The following is a 21,541-nucleotide window of genomic DNA, read 5'->3' as shown; positions in this document are numbered from 1 at the left end:
TGGGCACGTGCTCAAATGATGCTTTGAAAAATGCAAATACTGTGTGGGGGAAACTCTTCCAGTAGGAATGTCTATATGCTCATTTGGTCGCAGGGATCTGGTGGGAATTGCATCGAGATGCTAGGTACAATAATTAAAGCCAATAATAGCTCGGGTGGGTGTTACATTGTTCAAAGCAAAGCGAGTCATGAGACAAAATTTAACTGACTTTGTTTTTTGTATATTTTTTACCTGGGTTGATTCAATTTCTCTTTACATTTTTTTTTGGGTTCGGATAAGGTATTGAATGGAGAATGGACAACCATCAACAATTTCTTAAAGCAATTAATATCATTTTTTGTTTTTTTAATCGGAAAAGCACTGAATTTATAATTTTGGAATTCCAACCTTCCAATAAGACCCATTGCTACAATTTCAGTGTGCTCGAGGGCTTCCAATGGATTTGACTAGGTTGCGAAAATGTTTGAGCATTCTTGAGTTTGACGTTTTGTATAAAAAATTGGTTTCATTGAAATGAAATGAAATTTGAAGATCCATGCAATTAGATATAATTTATGTGATCATTATTTTTGTTGTTTCTTGTTTTTTGCAAATCAGTTATTTTATTATTTAAATTAATGATGAGATGACTTAACTTTCTAACAGTTCCCTCTAAAAAATAATGCCAAAGAATCGATGTTAACATAGTGTTTTAACTGTCTCTAACTAAAAGATAATGCCAAAGAACTGATGTTAATATAGTGTGGTAAAAGCATCATATTTCAAAATGAATTTTTTTTTTTATTTTTTATTTTTTTTTTTCTGATTCTACTACACCAGAAGTTCAAAAAGTACACACCCATTCTTCCCAAGCATCTTTAGGTCTTTTGACTTTTTTTGCACTGTAGTTGATGTGAGTTAATTCTTAATTGAACAATAAAAACTAGTGTTGCGGGGGAGCGCCCTCCCTCGATCCTGCTCCCAATCCACGCTCCAGGCAGGAGCAACTCGGGAGAGGGTCGGGAGCGTTGTCCCTAAAAAATGTTTCGCTCCCTCCCTTTTCGGGAGCGTTTTCGGGAGTGTTTTGCCTTCTTTGCAATTTTTTTTTTGTAGTAATTTTCCAAATGCAATTTGTTTTCAGAGAAGAAAATAAGTTTTGAGTGGGGTAGCTTAACGATCAAGCCTATGGTCCTAGTATTGATATGCAATTCATGGTAATGTTAAATTCTTAAAGTAAAAGTAACATCCTCCTTAATCTTCATTTTCATCCTTTTACTTAAATTTTTAACATTACAATGAAATGACTTAGGATTTTTGAGAGTGGTTCCAACCTCATTGGATTTCATATGGAGAGAGTAGAATTTTAGATTTCATTCAAAAACCAGTAGACTTATCAGTTTTTTAGGATTTCAGGATTGGGGGATTGCAATGTTTCCATTGAATTTTGTCATGTATTAGGGTATGGAACTCGTATTTAATCAAGAGCACCAATCCCTTTATGTACCTTGTTGTTAGTGATATTGGTTGTCGAACTCCTCTATCATGACCCTCCTAAAAATGTACGCATCACTCAAACAAAATCTTGACTTGACATGCTATTCTTTTTCTATCTTATGTTAATGCTTAGAGAGTGATATTAATGAGAAATATCCCTATACAGATACAGAGGTAATGAGAAATATACCTATGGATATTAATTCTTAGAGGGTGATATTAGTGACAAAGATCCTGATTTTCCAACAAGACTAAAAAATTAGACATTTCTCGTGGTGGAAAGAGGCCCAAGCATAGAATTCAGATTGAGTGGGCTTATAGGATTGAGACGGAGCTTTGGAGATGACTGCTAGGGTTTTGCACCATGCTCAGATGGTGCAGACTGATCTGCGCAAACAATCATCAAGGACCTGACCCTGCGCCCAGGAATCTCTCAACTGCGTTGTAAGAGGTCGCAGGGCAAATGGGCGACCCCCAGGGGGGGGCTTCGGTAACCTCCCCCAAAGCACATAAATCGCAGCACCAAAACGAGAGAACAATTCTCTTTGGATCGATCAACGAGAATGTCATCAATCAAGAAATCCCGTGCCAGAATGAGCGCAAGGGAAAAGAAAACCTGGAAACTAAGGTGGATGAAGAAACTGGGCGGAATAACCAACCAGACGGAACCCCAAGGGTCTCCTCGACCACCTGCAAACCAATAGCAACAAATCGACCCAGAATCGAACTGCCGGGGGAAAAAATAGAAGCAAGAATCCAATATATGATGGATCATGTGCTCATTGGAAAATTCATAGGGTTTTGGCCGATGGAAAAAGCCCTGCACAGTTGGATCGCAGCGAAATGGAAGCCTAAGGGTGATGTGACTCTGCAGCTAGGCCCAAAAGGATTCTTCACAACGATATTCCTTTTCCTGGAAGACAAATACAGAATCCTAGTTGAGGGACCCTACTTCATCAACTCAGCTGGCCTATACTTACAGGACTGGGCTCCCAGATTCAACCTGGATCAGGAGGATCTCACATGGGCTCCAGTCTGGATAAGACTATACTCACTGCCAGATGAGTACTGGGATGAGCATATTCTAAGAAACATTGGAAATGGTTTGGGGGGATACATAAATGTTGCTGAAGAAACGAAACTGCGAAGATATACATCTTACGCTCGCATCTGCGTCTTCATGCGCCTGGACAAAGCTCTGCCAGAATCGGTAAGTCTCTCTCACCGTGACTATGAATGGATCCAACCTTTAGACTATGAACATGTCCCGTTTCACTGCCGTAAATGCCATGCCATAGGGCATCTTTTTAGAGATTTCCCCCTAAATGTTCAAGCTAAATCCCCCTCCCCCTCCGACTCTCAGACCCATGATGGCTTCACCAAAGCCCCTACCTGCAAGCGAGCTCATAAAAAACCATCAACAGGGAAGAAACCCAAGCAGAATAGCGCCTCTGACCATGCAGTCAGAAACAACTTTGAAATCCTGGCTCACTCCACGGACGCGCATACCACATCCTCTCCTCCCAACTCTGATCTCCCCTCCTCCTCCACCCAGCAACCTCCCTCAGCCCCTTCAGCCGATCCCCATCCTACCAAAGATGCCCCAGACCACCTTACGAAAAGCAAGGAAAAGCAGCGGGAAAAAGACAACGAAATGGAGGTTGATGGATCCTCAGGCCCCTTACAGTGTCCAGACATACCCACGGAAGAAGACAACCAGGTGCAACGAATGGAGGAAGAACCGGAAAGTATAGATCTAAATGGATTAGACATACTCGAACTAGAAGCAGCATGCAAGAAGAAAGTGTATGAAAGCATCCCAGAGCTACAGCTCAACAAACTGGAAATGGTCATCTCCAGAGCCTACCATCAAAGTCAGCTCGGCATCCAGCCAGGAAGTCAATGGGATTTAAGCCAAACTCCAAAAGACTCCAAAAAAAGGGGAAGAAGAACTGACCTCCAAAGAACAATAGCGGTCGGGAAGATCCTGGTAGACTCAGGTAGGTATGCTAAGCTTACGAAGTACTACAAGCCCTCTACCAATAGTGACTCATGAAGCTCATTTCATGGAACCTAAGGGGGCTCAACAGCCCAGGAAAACTCCGAATGCTAAAAAATATGGTGAAAATGGAAAAGCCGCAAATATGCTTTCTCCAAGAGACAAAATGTAACAGCACAACTCTAGAAATGATCCTCTCTAAAGCCTGGCCAGGATGCCAATCAGTTGCTGTAGATGCATCATCTGGGGGGCTAGCTATTGCGTGGAACTCTCAAGCACTCACTCTTTCGGACTTTCATGCTTCACACAGTCTAATTCAGGCTGCTTTCCACATAGTTGGCACAAATATTCATGGGAATCTCTCGAATGTATACTTCCCTCAGGAAGCCAGGGAAAAAATTGCTCTCCTCCATACCCTAGAAGCTCTTAACTCCAATAGAAGGCACCCGCTCTGGATTGCTGGAGGGGATTTTAACATGATAACAAAATTAGAGGAAAAGATTGGTGGCAGAAACAGGTTGGAACAGGAAAACACCCACTTTAAAGACTTTATTCAGAACGCATCCCTGATAGACTTGCAGTTTTGCAATGGCACTTTTACGTGGAGCAATCGCAGAGCAGGCAAACATCAAATAGCCTCCAAGCTGGACCGCTTTCTAATCTCAGACAATTCGGTCCACCTAGGGGGAGACTTCTCGGCGGCCATTCTTCCACACTCTGGATCTGATCACTGGCCGGTTGCCCTTCAATGGCAACGTCCAGGCAACAACATAAGAAGACCTTTTCGCTTTGAGGAGTTTTGGTTCACCCATCCCTCACTCAAAGACTTCGTCCACTCTACGTGGACATCCTTCAGCCCTCCAGAAGGATCCAAGATGTTCCAGTTTCAACAGAAACTCAAACATCTAAAGCTTAGCCTCAAGCGATGGAATAGAGAGACCTTCGGAAACATCTTCAAGGCGCAACATGATCTTCAAATAGCCCTGGAGGATCTGCAGAGAGAAATAAGTACAGGAGGCCACACAGAGAGAACCCTTGAACAGGAGCAGCGCATCCACAATCAGCTTGAGGAAAGAAGAAAGCAGGAGGAAATATACTGGAAGCAAAAATCCAGAATCAGATGGTTGAAAGAGGGAGAAAGAAACACCAAATTCTTCCATAGAACCACTGTGCAACGCAGAATGGGCAACAATATCCCTTACATTCAAAAATCAGGAGGAGAAAGGGTGGAACAACACGAGGAAATTGAGAAGGAATTCCTCAATCACTTTAAGCAAGTCCATCAAGAGCCTGAAATCAACAGACATCCTGCAATTGAAAGAATCATTCACAATGTACCAAAATTAATCACAACGGAGCACAATGAACTCCTCCTCAGCCCAATTCAAACTCAGGAAGTGGACACAGCAATGGCTCAGCTTAAAGAAGGAAAAGCTCCTGGCCCGGATGGTTTTACCACTACTTTCTTTCACAAGTTCTGGGAACTAATAAAGTTGGAAGTTTGGGAAGTGGTTGAGGAGTCGCGAGTTTTTCACTGGCTGCTTCCCTCGCTCAACTCCACCTTCATAGCCCTAATCCCAAAAGAGGAGGACTCGATCAAACCGGACAAATTCAGGCCAATTGCACTCTGCAATGTAATATACAAAGTCATCTCTAAAGTCATTGCAAACAGGCTAAAGCCTCTCTTGCCAATGCTCATCTCTCCGGAACAGTCAGGATATGTGGAAGGAAGACAGATTTTGGACGGCATCATCCTCACGCATGAGATCACACACACTCTCAAGCATTCAAGGCAGGCAGGTATGCTCCTAAAACTTGATCTTTCCAAGGCTTTTGATAAACTCAGCCAGGATTATATACAACAAATGCTAACTGCTTTCGGATTCAGCCCCACTTGGATTCGATGGATTATGAGTCTAATCTCCTCCACCAGCTTCTCCATTCTAGTGAATGGGATCCCCTCTCGCCCCTTCTCCCCCTCCCGTGGTATCAGGCAAGGTGACCCTCTTTCCCCCTTCCTCTTTGTATTAATGGCTGAGGGCCTGGGACGTCACATTAAAAACGCCCTCCACTCACACCAGCTTAAAGGTATCTCCATCCATCAACTGCCTGCCATTTCCCATCAGCAATTTGTTGATGACACTATGCTCTTTGGTTACCCCTCTGTTCAAGAAGCCTCCAGATTTAAAGCAGTGCTTAATGATTTTACCGAAGCTTCTGGAACTAGCATCAACTGCTCCAAATCGCAGATCTTCTTCTTTAATACCCCCCCGGTCGTCAAGTCTGCCATAGTCCGCATTCTGGGGTTCCCCATAGCCACCCTTCCCTCTAAGTATCTCGGAGCTCCCCTCACTGACTCTGCCATCAAACATTCCTCTTGGCGCAATCTTATTGAAAAGCTTGAATCCCGTCTCAACCAATGGACACACAGAGCTTTGAATTTAGTCAGCCGCGCAGTGCTCATAAAAGCCGTTCTTCAAGCAATGCTGCTGTACCTTTTCTCCATCCTGGCGGCGCCAAAGTGGGTCCTAAAAAGACTAAGGAATATTCAGAGAGGTTTCCTTTGGGGAAGCAATGCAACTAACCGCAAATGGGCTCTGGTAAAATGGAGCACAGTATGCAAACCGAAGGAAAAAGGAGGAATTGGTCTAAGAGATCCGGAGCACAGCAATGCCATCATGGGAGCCAAAATATGGTGGCAATGGCTTACCAATCCAGGTAAGCCATGGGTCACATTATGGACGGCAAAGTATGCCAATCATCGACCCCAGGAAGAGCTCATTAGATTAAAGCCCAGCGATAAAGGATCGCTAATTTGGAATGCAGCCAAAGAACACTATCAAATGATCCAGCAGCATAGTTTTTGGGAGGTAAGAAACGGTTATACTACTAGATTTTGGACAGACGCCTGGAATCAAATGCCTACTCTCAGCAATGTTCTGAACCTGCCCCCGAACATCATTGAGGAGGAGACACAGCAAGTTAAAATCAGGCAATACTGGACCCAGGAAACTGAGAAGGGCTTCAGGATCTGGAAACCGGATAACCAAATCCTCACAAATGAAAATCACCAAATTTCCATAGCGTTGGAAATGGAACTCAGCAAAAGGAAAATCAGGTATGACGAAAGTGGAGATATCCTAAGGTGGGGATATCAACCAAAAGGAGCTTTCACCACGTCCGAGGCATACAAAATCATCTGCAATGACTCTGCTCCCCAGGATCCAATCTGGAGCAAAATATGGAACTCTGGCTCCTGGCCCAAAATCTGTCACTTTCTCTGGTTGGTAGGGCATCAGAGAATCCTAACTTGGGACAAGCTCAGAAGAAGAAACTTTCATGGCCCATCCATCTGTTTCAACTGCAACGCCCATGAGGAAACTCTCCAACATCTGCTGGACTCTTGCCCCCTAGCCAATCAGCTATGGGAAAAGGCAAGCTTTCGATGTCAAAGAAGATGCAGACTTGAAAATGAAATCACGAATTCCATGCGTCAGTGGCAACAAGACCCGTACAAGAGCGAAATCCTCAATCATCTATGGAGATTGGTTCCCGGGCTAGTTCTATGGAGCATATGGAAGGAGCGAAATAAGCGCATTTTTAAAAATCAGCGCTCTTCGCTGGACAATATTTGGAACATGCTGTGCAGAAATCTTCAAGAGACTCTGATGCTAAGACCCTGGAAGGAGGAGGACTGGCCTACACTAGCCAACGAGAAAACTATCATGGATAACTGGCAAATACACTGCACCGAAAGCTCACACCAGCAGGACCACTCTGAAACCAGCACTGAAAATCAGGTCGCATGGAAGCCCCCACCAAAGCACACATTCAAACTCAACTTTGATGGTGCCTCAAAAGGGAATCCCGGTCTAGCAGGCTTTGGAGGAATAATAAGGAATCATGAAGGTGCTCCCCTGATACTATATTTCGGAAACATCGGATGGGACACCAACAACTCAGCTGAATTAGAAGGTTTATGGCAGGGACTACAACTTGCTGGGGGACTCAACTTCCACCCTCTGGAAGTGGAAGGAGATTCTCAAATCCTCATCAACATGGCCAAAAAAATCCTAAATGGATCTCAGGCTAGGAAAATAGCCACCAGCTGGAGGCTTGAAGCAAGACTGGAAGCCATAGAACGTGAGCTTCACAGCAATAGAGCTATCACCTTCACTCACACAAGACGGGAGGGCAACAGGGTTGCGGACTTCATGGCCAATGTGGGGGTGGTGAATAATCACTCTCTAATCACAGGACAGCTGAACACTATATTAACTCATGATGAAGCTCAAGAATGTTCTCGACTGGTCCAAAAAGATGCAACTCCCCCGGATGCGGGTGATATATGAGATGGGACAGGCGTGGGTGGCTGGCCACATGCCGAGCTTTGGCCATCACGTGGCACCCGCAGTAAACACCAGGAAAGGACGCAGATGGTTTAAGGTAAAGAGGCATGGGACAGTAATTGCCTGGAGAGGTAATTCGGCTCAAATGATGGCAACAGCTATGGTGGATGTGATCCTGAGCAGGGTAGGTGAGGATGATAGGGATAAAACAGGGTATGAACAAGGAATGTTGGTGGTTATGCAGACGACTGGCCTCTCTGTCTTCGTCGGGATATCTTCTCCGTCTGACGGGCTCATCACTCATTCGACTCTGGTAGCAGAGAGTCTGGTTTATCCCGCGGTTTGTTGGAATTCTTTTCCCTCAATGGTGAGACCTCGACAGCGTATGCTTAGCCGTCGAGGCACTTCCAGAGGGGGAGTCTCTCGCAGGCATGACGGGGACAATGTTGTCCATTGCTGCCACTGCAATATTGCTCGCTCTACTGGAGCTAACCCCCTCCACTCCAGTCAATTCTTGGATGCAGGAGATTCAAGCTCGACTACCTTGCCAGTCTTCAGCTCTGCCATCTTCAATTTCACCAGCTCCACAAATAATCCACGGATCAGCGCGCATGTCTCTATCCTATTCATCGAAAATGCCCAGGAAGATGATGACTCCCTGGATGAACAAAGGTAGCAGATGAATGTCAACCCGGGGCAAGTAGCGCAGGCTCCTGAAGCTGATAAGGAGTAGGAGGTAAATGGACCGGCTTCAGACCCGGAAAATGATAAGCAAACTCAGAACGTTCAAAGGATGGAAATTGGGGAAGGGGTAGCGACATTTCCCACCGATGCTGAAAGAGAAGCCTGTGGCTGGTGCCGGGTTGAGGAAGAGCAAATGGACGAATGAAGACGCCCACACACAAGGTTCTTTTGGCTTTTTTCCTGGTCTACTGGTCTTATTTTTTGTTTGTCTTTGGTTCAGTTTTAACCACAAAGCTTATGGTCTCTTTCACTTTCTGTTTTGTCATCTCTGTATCGGAATTTTTGTTAATGGATCGGGTAAGGACAGTCTCCCGTGCGAGGGATGCAATGGCTGGTGCCCCTGCGTGGGCTTTCTCCTTTGGTCAGTCTCGGTTTTTAGTCTGGTTCCCCTGCGTGGGCTTGCTCCTGTGGTCAGTTTCGGTTTTAGTCTGGTGCCCCTGTGTGGGCTTGCTCTTGCTTCTATGCTTGGTGCATCATCGGCTCTCGGGTGTCATACCCAGAGCCTGATTCTCACTAGTTTCACCATGATGTATTTTCGACCTCTGTACATAATTTAATAGATTAGTTTTTTACCGAGAAAAAAAAAAAGAGGCCCAAGTATAAGAAATAGATGACAGATTTACTTCTCTTGTCTAGTTTCTAGTAGCTTTTATAACTACTGACTCTTTCATATTTATTATGATTTTTTTTAACAATATATGACAATTTAAGTTTGAAGTTGGAAATTATAACTCATTAGTAATAAATTATGAATATGATGCTTCATGAAAGTTGAAAATTGTTTCATTTCATTTCATTTTATAACATTTCATTTCATGTTAGATATTATTTGTTGTAATGGTTATACTTAGCTTACAAATACAACTTTGGTGATCAATGGTGATAAATGTTATATATTGAATTTTGAAAGCTTGAAACTTTAAGATTGATGAATCATGATACTCAATATGTTGTATGTTACTATATTAAAACTTCTGGACGTGGTTGATGAAGATTATAACTTCTAGATGATTGTTGTTATATGGTTAAATCTATGTTTTGTTATGTTTTTTATATCTAATTCGTTATTCTACATGTTTTTGTTGACACATATATATCAAAATATAAAAGATATTATATATATATATATATATATATATATATATATATATATATAACGCTTCAGGATTCGCTCCCAAATCGAGAGCTTCTGAAAATGTCGCTCCCGCTCTCTACTTTCGCTCCTGCTCCTAAGTAATGCTCATAAAAACTAAAATAACAATTAGTGCTTATTTCGATTAACAAAAAATTCACAACTACAAAAATTATCAAAATTTTCACATAAAATTTTATATAGATAAAAATTATCAAATTTGACTTTTAAATATTGAAATACCTCTATCATATATTTTAATAATAATTTTATACCAATATATATATGTTTATGCATCGATTGCTACTTTTAGTATGTGAACGTGAGAGTGTAATTCCAACCCTAAAATATTCCATGGGCTATCGACACGTCTATGATGTGATTTGATTTGGATTTTGCACGAGATATAGTTGTATCCACCATTACCAAATCCTTGTCGATTACTTATCTTATTGTAAACAGATCGGGGCCGGTGGTCCAGTCCTCGAAAGATCTTACTGTAGTCAATGTATTGTAGATCTTATTACAAGCTACACGTCTATGATGTGATTTGATTTGGATATTTCGCGAGATATATCTGTATCCACCATCACCAAATCCTTGTCGATTACTTATCTTATTGTAAACAGCTCGGGAGCTTCCACCCAATCCTCGAAACAAGTATGAATCCATGATATATAATAGTATTAGCGACGTGATGATTTAACTATAGTGTGTGTCGTCTTCTAAAGTCCCATATTCCCAGGCAATGTCAATGTATTGTGGATCTTAGTACAATGTTCAATATATTGTGGATCTTAGTACAATGTAGGATGGAGATTCGATGTGTAGATCAACATTGGTGACTTACACGCAGAAGATGAACACCTCCATCATGAACAAGAATCCATGGAGATATCTATGGGACATGCTAAGATTAATGTATTTGTTCATTTTTTAAGTGTGTTTTGTTTGTTCGGTTATGGTTATTGTTATTGTTATTGTTATTGTTATTGTTATTGTTATTGTTATTATTATTATTATTATTATTATTATTATTATTATTATTATTATTATTATTATTATTATGTCAGTGTGGTAGCACTGAATAATAGTGATGTTTTTTTATTAATTTGCATCCTACACCAATTTTTTTTTTTTTTTTAAATTCAGTTTTTACGTATTTTCAATTTAAATTTTGGTAGCAGTGAATTATAGTGATGTTTTTTTATTAATTTGTACCCTACATCAATTTATTTATTTATTATTATTATTATTATTATTTTTAATTCAGTTTTTACATAGTTTCAATTTAAATTTTGGATTTTCGTAGTGGTGATGTCCAGGGCTTAGGACTTAGGACCTGATGCATGGCATCGACAATGTACCCAACATGGGTATGGTTCAGTTGGAACTCCCCTCCTAGAAGAATAAGTGTAAGTTGAATATTGAACTGAAAGAGGACATAAGCGGACTGGGTAATGCTTAGTAATGTTGGGGAAGCCATTGGAAGTATTAATCCCAACCACTACCTTGAACACACTAACAAACACCATGCTTGCCCAGTAAACTACTGCAGGGTTGACATTTTTCTTGCAGGTGAAAGGACTAAAGTGTGAGCAGAAGTACATCGCTAACTATTCCACAACATAGCAGAGAGTTTAAGGCACTTCATGAATTTTGGTAAATAAGTATGGGCAATCATTCACTCCGCAACTGTTACCCATACTCCACAACACCTGCAAGTTCCGAAAACCATTTATTATGTAAAATTCCCCATGTTGTGCATTAATGTTTTCTCTATCATGAATTAATGATTAAAAGTTGCATGTTTGGTTAAATATGAACGTAAAAGTCATTTGCAAGTTGCAGGAAGTAGAGAGGAGTGGAGTGTGTAAGTCTGAGAGGTAATGAGGAGAAAATCATGCAAGAAATATTGGTGGGCAAGTCAAAACAAGTTCTACGGACTTTTTCAGATAGTTCCCGTGAAGCGTGAAGCAAGTTGTTTTTTGTGTTTTACTTGGAGCAGCAACCTCCAATTTTTCATGCGAACGTATTTACATATTCTTTATATTATAATCCAATGTTTGGTTTGTTGCGATGTGGCCTTAAGTCTTCATGAGTTTACTCTATTTTTCTATGACTTAAATTTATGTTTTAATTAACCCTCTGTGTAGTTACGATGTTCTTGCCGCAACTGATTTATGAGCCAGACACCTCTCCTCTTCCCCTGTAAAATTTTATAACATGGTATCAGAGCAAGTTAAACTCTGTTAGTGTAAAAACAAGTGTTTTTACTAGCAGTTAAAATTATTTTGAGGGCAAACTGCTTTTTAGCATATTTACCAACAGGTAGAAATTTTTTTTCTCGCTCAGAAATCGAAACATCAAGCACAATCTTGACTAATCCTCAAATACCTCATTTTAATGGAAAAAATTACGATTATTGGGCTATTACGATGAAGACCTTGTTTTCTTCTCAAGACATTTGGGATTTGGTGGAGAATGGTTTTCAAGAACCAGCAGATGCAGCAGCATACAATGCCTTGTCTCAAGTAAAAAGGGATTTGTTGAGGGACAACAGGAAGAATGATGCAAAATCCCTCTTCTACAATTTTCAAGAAGTTCATGAAAGTATTTTCCCAATGGTTGCAACAACAACGAAGTCCAAACGAGCATGGGACACCCTCCAAACAACCTACCAAGGGACGGGGAAAGTCAAGACAACAAAACTGCAAATGGTGAGAAGAGACTTTGAGACACTCTGTATGAAAGAATCTGAGAATGTAGACTTGTTTTGTACACATGTAATTCAGATGGTTACTCAAATCAGGTCTCATGGTGAGACACTTAAGGAAAGGAGAATAGTTGAGAAGGTTTTGAGAAGTCTGCCAGCAAGGTTTGATTCCATTTTTGTGGCCATAGAAGAGACAAAAGATCTCTCACTATTTTCATTGGATGAGCTTCATGCATCACTGATTTCTCATGAACATAGACTGAATAGAGTAACAAACTCCTCATTGGAGCATGCCTTCGAGACACAAATTTCATTTGGTCAAGGTCGAGGCAGAGGATGATCATATTCTAGAGGAAGAGGAAGAAGCAACCCTTCAAGCTCAAATGGAAGGGGCAGCAATAAAAATTCAAGTCAAGGCCCAAGCTAAAATCAAGCACAAGTTCAGAGGTATGATAAATCTCATGTCCAATGTAATTACTGTAAGAAGTGTGGTCATAATGAAAATGAATGTAGAAAGAAGCAATATATCATTAATAACAAACCAAGTGTAAATTTCACAAAAGAAAATCAGAACCATGATAGCATGTTTTTAGCTTGTAATGTAGCACAAGAAAAACAATGTGATATATGGTATCTAGATTCATAATGGCAGAAGTGTCCTCAGACACGTAATTTTATTAATAAGAAAAACAATTACATCTGGAATTTTGCAAGAGTTTACACCCGAACAACCAAACACTCTTGGAATGAGCTATTGATAAGCTCAATGTCCTCACTACCTCTAATTATGGATCACTTATGAAATAACAAGTTTCCACTTACAATAAAAGCTATTCAAACAACTTACTAACAATTCTCCTAAATTAGAGCCTAAAATACGACACATTTGTAGAGTCATATCTTTTACAACAATATACTAATTCTAAATGTCTCCATTAAATAATTAAATATTCTAGATTAATAATTATCAATTTAATATCTTAAATTAATAATTATTTTATTCTAACTTAATAACCTATGATAATATTTATTTTTGGATCATCTAAAATTCCTACCAAGTTCATCTCTGAACTTAGTAAATTTTATTCTACCAAGAGGTTTCATGAAAAGGTCAGAGATCTGATCTTCTGAAGGACAATAAATTGGCTTGAGGACATCTTTGGCAATGAGAGATATGATATGATGATACTTGGTGTCCACATGCTTTTTCTTTGAATGAAAAACTGGGTTCTTGGTAAGCTTGATGGCTGACTCGCTATCAATGAATAATGACGTAGCTTCTCCCTGAGAAATGACCAAGTCCTACAAAATTCTGGGCAACCAAACAATTTCACATGCTGCTTCCGATGCTGAAATGTACTCTACTTTTGCTGAAGAAGTGGCCACTGTATCTTGTTTCTTACAACTCCAAGACACTGCTGCTGACCTCAGGTTCATTAAATAACCTGATGTTTTTGCTTGATCATCAATACTTCTAGCAAAGTCGGAATCTGAAAATCCACCAAGTACAAAGTTTTTAGTCTTTATGTAAACAAGACCAAAATATTTTGTTCCTTGGATATATCGAAGAAATCTTTTGGCTGCATTCCAGTGGCTATCTCGTGGTTCTTGTATAAAACATGAAAGAATATTGACTGCATAAGACAAATAAGGGCGAGTGTTTGTCAAATAAATCAAGCTTCCACTCAACTGTTTGTAAATAGTGTTGTCCACCTTCCCCCCCTTCAAATTTTGAAAGTTTTAAGTTTTGCTCCATGGCGGTAAGAACGGGCTTGCAACCTTGCATTCCAAATCACTGAAGAACTTCTGTTGCATACTTACTCTGAGAAATGAAAATATGATGTGGACGTTGGAAGACTTCAACTCCAAGATAGTAGTGAAGTAATCCCAAATCTGTCATCTTAAAACCTGCATGTAACTCTGTTTTCACCTGTGCAATATGATCATCATTGTTTCTAGTAATGATCAAATCATCTACAGACATAACAAGAATCACTAGATATTTACCCTATTGTCACACATACAAAGTATCATCAGCTTTACTTCGTTGAAAGTCAACTTTCCTAACGTATTCATCCATTTTTGCATACCAAGCTCGGGGATTTTGTTTTAACCCATATAAAGCCTTGATAAATTTGCAAACTTTATGTTCTTGCCCTTCAATTTCAAAACCTGGTGGTTGTGTCATATACACTTCTTCCTGTAAATCCCCATTGAGAAAAGAACTTTTCACATCCATTTGATGAACTTTCCATCCTTTCTGAGCGGCCAATGCAATTGCTAATCAGATGGTGTTCCATTTAGCTGCAGGAGCAAACGTTTCCTCATAATCAATGCCTTCCTACTGCGCGAAACCTTTAGCAACAAGTCTTCCTTTATACTTTTCAGGTTCTCCCTTTTGGTTGTACTTAATTCTATAAACCCATTTGCATCGTATGGGTTTAACATTTTGAGGACAATCAACAAGTTTCCAAGTGTTGTTATCAATTACTGCTTGATATTCTTCAACCATAGCATATTTCCATTCTTTATGTTTTACTGCTTCTTTGTATGTGGAAGGTTCAGTAAAATCATTTGCTATCAATGCAAAATTTCCTTCACTTCTATGTGACTTCCTTGTTCCTGTTTTATTCTTCTCATCAGGCCTTACATCTTTCAAAAGTTGAACTACCCATTTTGGTAGTTGTTGTTCACTTGTTTGAGATTTTGAAAAGTCACCATCATTGTAAAGAGGATTAATATAAACTGACGTTCGTTATTCAGTTGAAGATTCTAGAGGTGGAGAATCATTGTCTGAAGAACTGCTGCTGCTTGGAGATGCGGATGAACTACTAGAAGATCTAGATGGTGTTGTTGAAGTAGATGGACTGGATGAATCATCTTCAGATGAAGGAAAATCAAGTTCATTCCAATTTGGTGAATTTGGTTGACTTTGCATATTTCCTTTTATTTGACTGCCTTTAATTTCTAACTTTTGATGAAGACTTTCGATTTCTTTAGCACTCTTACTCTGTTTCATAAAAAATTACATCCTTGCTCACAATAAATTTTCCATTGGTCAAAAGATGACACCCTTTCTTCTCATGAAAATACCCAATCATTATGCATTTCAAACTTCTTGAGTCAAGCTTAGTTCTTTTTTCTTTCGGAACTAAGCCATAGCACACTGATCCAAAAACTCTAAGATGTTTAACTCGAGGTTTAAAACCAAACCAAGCTTCATAAGGTGTGATTTTGTCTAAAGAAGCAGTTGGAGATCTATTTCTTAAGTAGACAATTGTATGAATTACTTCTGCCCAATATGTTGAACTTAACTTTTTGAAAGTTAACATAGATCTCACCATTCCTAACAAGGTGCGATTCACTCTTTCTACTACTCCATTTTGCTATGAAGTGTAAACATTTGTAAGATGTCTTCTTATGCCATTATCATTGCAATAAGTTTTTAATTCATTTGAAGTTAATTCTCCCCCATTATCTGTCCTCAGAGTGCCTATCTTTTCTTTGACTTCATTTTCAGCAAGTTGGTGAAAAATTTTAAAATTTTCAAATGCTTCTGACTTGTGCTTCAAGAAATAAACCCAAGTAATTCTACTGAAATCATCAATGAATAGTAAGAAATATTTGCAACCACCAAATGAAGTTTGTAGTGGTCCACAAACATCACTATGAACTAGTTGTAGCAGCCTGTTTACATGCCATGAACTTGTTGGAAAAAATCTCAACTTTGTTTTCCATAAATGAAAGCTTCACATTTTTCATTTTCCTTTTTGAAAGTTGGAAGTCCCTTAACCATCCCTTGTTTTTGTAATTGAGAAAGACTATCAAAGTTTAAATGTCCATATCTTACATGCCATAATCTTATAGGTGAAAATCTTGTAGTCACTGCCCCTGCAAAGTCAGAATGCCTTGGAATAACTGTCCCTTTCATCCTTAACATTTTTCCATATTAATAAACTGTCATCATAGTTTGCAAGCTTTGTTTGACTGAATTAATCTTAACTAAGCCATCTTCCATAATTACCTTATGTCCTACTTGTCGAATCGTGACTAAAGATAACAAATTTTTCTTAAAGGTTGGTACATACCATACATTTGAAATCACTTTTTCTCCAATGGCAGCGAGAAAAACTTTAACTACACCTTTTCCCTAAGGAGTATGTTTTGTATCATCTACAAGAAAGATGGAATTAAGTTGGCATTCTTGAAAATTCCAAAAAAAATCACATCGACAAGTCATGTGCTAAGTTTCCCCTGAATCCAAGATCCAAGCATCTTTATAATAACCTTTAAGATGGGACGAAAGTTGTAATGTCAGCAAAGAAGTAAATACATATTCGGAACTAACATCATCTTGATCATTTGAAAATGTGCTGAGTGCTGATGAAACTTGGGGATTTTGCCAATAGAAGATCGATAATCTTCAGTATAATGTCCAACTTTGTTACACCTTCGACACACAATTTGACTTAAGTCTCTTCCTCTTCCTGGAGATTGTCCTTTGCCTCTGCTTTGACTTCTACTTTGAGCTTGTCCTATACCTTGATTATTATTTCCTCGTCCTTGAAAGTAGCCTCTTCCTTAACTGTTTCCTCTGCCTTGAAAATTACTCCTCCCTGAACTGTTTCCACTACTAAAGTTGTTTCCTCTGCTTTGGCTTTGACCTCGACTTTTTACATTATGTGCTGCTTGATTCTGATTGAAATTCCCTCTGCCTCTATTTCTAGAACTGTCAGTTGATGATTTACTAGTGCTGGCCTCTGTGAAGAAAACATCTTCACCAACTTTCTTTTTCTTTCCAAAGGTTTTATAATGTTGGGTCAACCTTTCGCAGAGCTCATCAAACTTTAGATTCTCTAATTTCCCAGTTAATTGTAGAGTCTCCAAAAAATGTGTGTAGGAAGAAGGAAGTCCAACAATTAAAATTGTGACCATAAAACTATCATCTACTGCTTGAAAATCAGCATTAATGATTTCCTACTTAATATTCTTAAGTCTGAAGATATATTCAAGAACATCTCCTCCTTCAGTCAATTTTTGTTGCAACAATTTTAATTGTAGATCAACTTTCTTTGATACAGGCTGAGTATCAAAGAATTCTTTAAAAGTTCTCAAAGTAGACCATGCATCTGTAGCATTTTCTATATGGACATACATTTCATCATTAACAGAAGATTTAATGAGAGCTAACGCTTTGGCATTCTTAACTTCCCATTTTTCTAGTGCAGCTATATCTGTGGGTTTATTTGGATTAATATCACCATCACATATATCATGCCACCGTTCATTATAAATGAGAGTGCTTTTGATGAGGCATTGCCATGTTTTGTAAGATTTTGTGCCTTCAAGTTTGTCGGAATTAGAAAACAAATTAATCAACTTTGACATTGTAGTGTTGAAGCTTCACACCAAGAATCAAGCTCAAAAAAAATATCAATATGGGCAACACAACATGCAACACACTACACAAAAAGAAAAAAATGATCTATCGGGGCTTGGCCTTGACCCTCGTATAGTCGTTGAAACAGGAGAAAAATGACTGAGATTTGCACTTGGCTCTAGTCAATTTCTCAAATTTTCACAAGGTAACTGTTATGAAACCAGCTCAAGAAAAGATAGAAAAAATATATCAACGCCTTAGAATTCAGCCTCTTCGAGGGGGCAACCTCCTTTACATTACATAAATGAACAATTCTTGGATGATTCAAATGACAAAACCTCCTTTCTATATATAGGAGTCTAAGGAGTCACAATATAATCCAGCCAACCTAACAATAATAATATAAAGCCAAAATAATAACAATAGAGGGATTCTATGGGACACAGAAATAACAACATGGGGGTAATAGGGGCACAACAATATAAATAAGGGGTATAGCTACAATAGTAATGGGGTAATCACTAGTATTATAGGGACCCAACATGCCCCTCTCCTTTAAAAAAGTGTTGTCCTCAACGCTTGAGTAGTTCTGGATACTTCTATATAAAATTCTCATCCTCCCACGTGGAATCTTCAGTGGATAAGTTCTTCCACTTGATAAGATACTCTGAAATTGATCGATTTCGTAGCTGTCGAGTTCTTGTTTCTGTGACTGCTTCCGGTTCCAATATAATTTCTCCTTCCTCATCAAGTTCTGGCAATATTGATTGAACTGGGAGCTTGTTGCCTATAACCTTCTTTAAACGTGAAACATGGAAAACTTGGTGCAATCGAGAAGCTGCAGGAAGCTCCAATTTGTATGCCATAGTACTAATCTTTTGTAACACCTTGTATGGACCATAATTCTTTGGTGATAATTTATTATCCTTCTTAGCTTGCTTTAGGGACATTTCCTTATATGGTTGTAGCCATAGGAATACCCAATCACCTACATCAAAACTTCTTTCACTGCGATGTTGATCTGCCTGTTGTTTCATTCTATTTTGTGCCAACACGAGGTTATCCTTTAAGAGTTGGAGGACTTGTTGTTGATGTTCGATGTGATGTTCCACTGCCTGAACCTTAGAATTTTCTCTTAAATATGATGTGATGGATGGTGGTTGATACCCATAAAGTGCCATAAATGGGGTCATTTTTGTTGCTGTATGGAAGGAAGTGTTATACTACCATTCAGCCAGAGGCAACCATTTGAACCATTGTGTTTGTTTATCAGAAACAAGGAAACGAAGATATCCTTCCAAACATTTGTTTACTATCTCATTTTGCCCATCAGATTGAGGATGATAAGATGAGCTATGAGCTAACTGAGTACCAAGACAAGAAAATAATTTTGTCCAAAAAATTCCAGTGAAAATGGGATCTCTGTCACTTACAATAATCTTTGGGTTTCCATGTAGCTTTTGAATTGTTTCCATAAATGCAGTAGAAACTATACTAGCTTTAAATGGATGTGATAATGCACAAAAGTGTGCATACTTGGTAAGTCTGTCAACTACCACCATGATTACACTCTTTCCCTCAGACTTGGGTAAACCTGTGATAAAATCCATTGAAACCTCCTCCCAATGTTGGCTTGGAATGGATAAAGGTTGTAATAGACCCGGTGTCTTAATTGTTTCAACTTTATTTTGTTGGCAAACCAAACATTCCACCACAAACTTTTGAATATCTGATTTAAGGCCATCCCAAAAAAATTCCTTCTTAACCCTATGGTAAGTTTTTAAAAATCCTGAGTGCCCTCCTAAGGGAGAAGTGTGCAATTCCATAAGAATATTTTGTTTTAGCTTTAATTCTTACAGCAGTATAAGAAATCTTTGTACCATAACGAATCATTTTACCAACTAAATGTATCAGACATACTGGAATCTTGTTGTAGCTTTCGAGTAAGTGCCCACACTTCTTCACCATTCTTCCATTCCTCCCTTGCTTCATTTATCCAATCTGGTTGGATAATAGAAATGGCGCACAACAATGCTTCCACATCCTCATCCTTTCTTGAGAGTGCATCTGCCACCACATTTTGCTTCCCTTTTTTGTAGATGATTTCAAAGTCATAACCAAACATCTTTGTGACCCACTTTTGTTTCTCTTCAGAGGATAATCTTTGTTCTAAAAAGTATTTAAGGCTATCATGATCCGTTTTTACCTTGAAGTGTCTTCCCATTAGGTAGGGTCGCCATTTCTTAAGTGCATGGAGTATTGCCAACATTTCCTTCTCATAAATAGCTTTGCTTAAAAACTTTCCCTTGATTGGATGACTTTCAAAAGCAATGGGTCTTTCATCTTGCATTAGAACAGCACCAATTCCATTTCCTGAAGCATCACATTCCACAATAAAGGTTTTTGTGAAGTCCGGTGTAGCTAAGACCGATGCTTGGCACATTGCCTCTTTAAGATGTTCAAAGGCCTTTGTTGCTTCCGGAGTCCATGAAAATGCATCTTTCTTCAATAATGTTGTTAGAGGTGCTGCTATTCTCCCATAATTCTTAACAAATTTGTGATAATACCCTGTCAACCCAAGAAATCCTTGCAGATGCTTTATGGATGTGGGGATTTTCCATTCCTTAATGGCTTTTATTTTGCTAGGGTCTACCTTAACTCCTTCATGAGATACAATATGACCCAAATATTCCACCTCCTGGACTCCAAAGAAACATTTGGATCTTTTTGCATATAATTGTTTCTCCTCCAATAGTTGTAGCACCTTGTCAACATGTTCAACATGATCCTTCCAAGACTTGTTGTAGATTAGTATATCATCAAAAAATACTAACACAAATTTTCTAAGGAATGGTTTGAAAATTGAATTCATCAAACCTTGAAATGTTGAAGGTGCATTGGTAAGGCCAAAAGGCATGACCAAAAATTCATAATGACCCTCATGAGTTCTAAATGTCGTTTTCAGAATGTCTTCAATCTTCATTCTGATTTGATGATATCCCAAACGAAGATCCAACTTGGTGAAGTAAATTGATCCATGCAATTCATCCAGTAATTCATCAATGACAGGAATGGGGAACTTATCTTTAATAGTGAGCTTGTTGAGCTCCCTATAATCTGGACACATGTGCCATGATCCATCCTTCTTGTGCACCAATACTACTGGAGCAGAGAAAGAACTTTGACTTGGTTGAATTATACCAGCCTCTAGCATTTCTGCAACCATACGTTCAATTTCACTTTTTTGGACATAGGGATATCTGTACGGCCTGATGTTTGGAGGAACACTTCCTGGAATCAGATGAATAGCATGATCATGATCATGCATAGGTGGGAGACCTTTGGGAGTCTCAAATACCTTGGAATGATTGTCCAAGACTTTTTGGAGATCTGGAGAAATAGATGATTCCAATGTGGAAACATCTAGCGAACATAATTGTGCAATTACACCTCTTTGCTCCTTTTTTAGAAGCTTTGTCATACCATTAGAGCTGATTATCTTTCCTGGTTTCCTTACAATACCCCTTAATTCAACTTCCTTTCCTTCCATAGAAAATTTGATGAAAAGTTCTTGAAAATTAAAAGCTATTGTACCCAAGGATTGTAGCCATTGGACTCCTAGTACAACATCAGCACCTCCCATTGGAATGGAAAGCATTGGGCTAGTCAATACATATTCTCCCATGGATAGCTTGATATTATGGCACTTTCTAGAGCAATTTATTGTTCCTCCATTTGCAATCATCAC

This window comes from Pinus tabuliformis, chromosome 3_1 (genome assembly GCF_031772625.1).
Source record: "Pinus tabuliformis cultivar Carrire ecotype Pingquan chromosome 3_1, CPIR1, whole genome shotgun sequence".
In the NCBI taxonomy this organism is placed as follows: Eukaryota; Viridiplantae; Streptophyta; class Pinopsida; order Pinales; family Pinaceae; genus Pinus; species Pinus tabuliformis.
Note: the sequence above shows the minus strand (reverse complement) of the source record.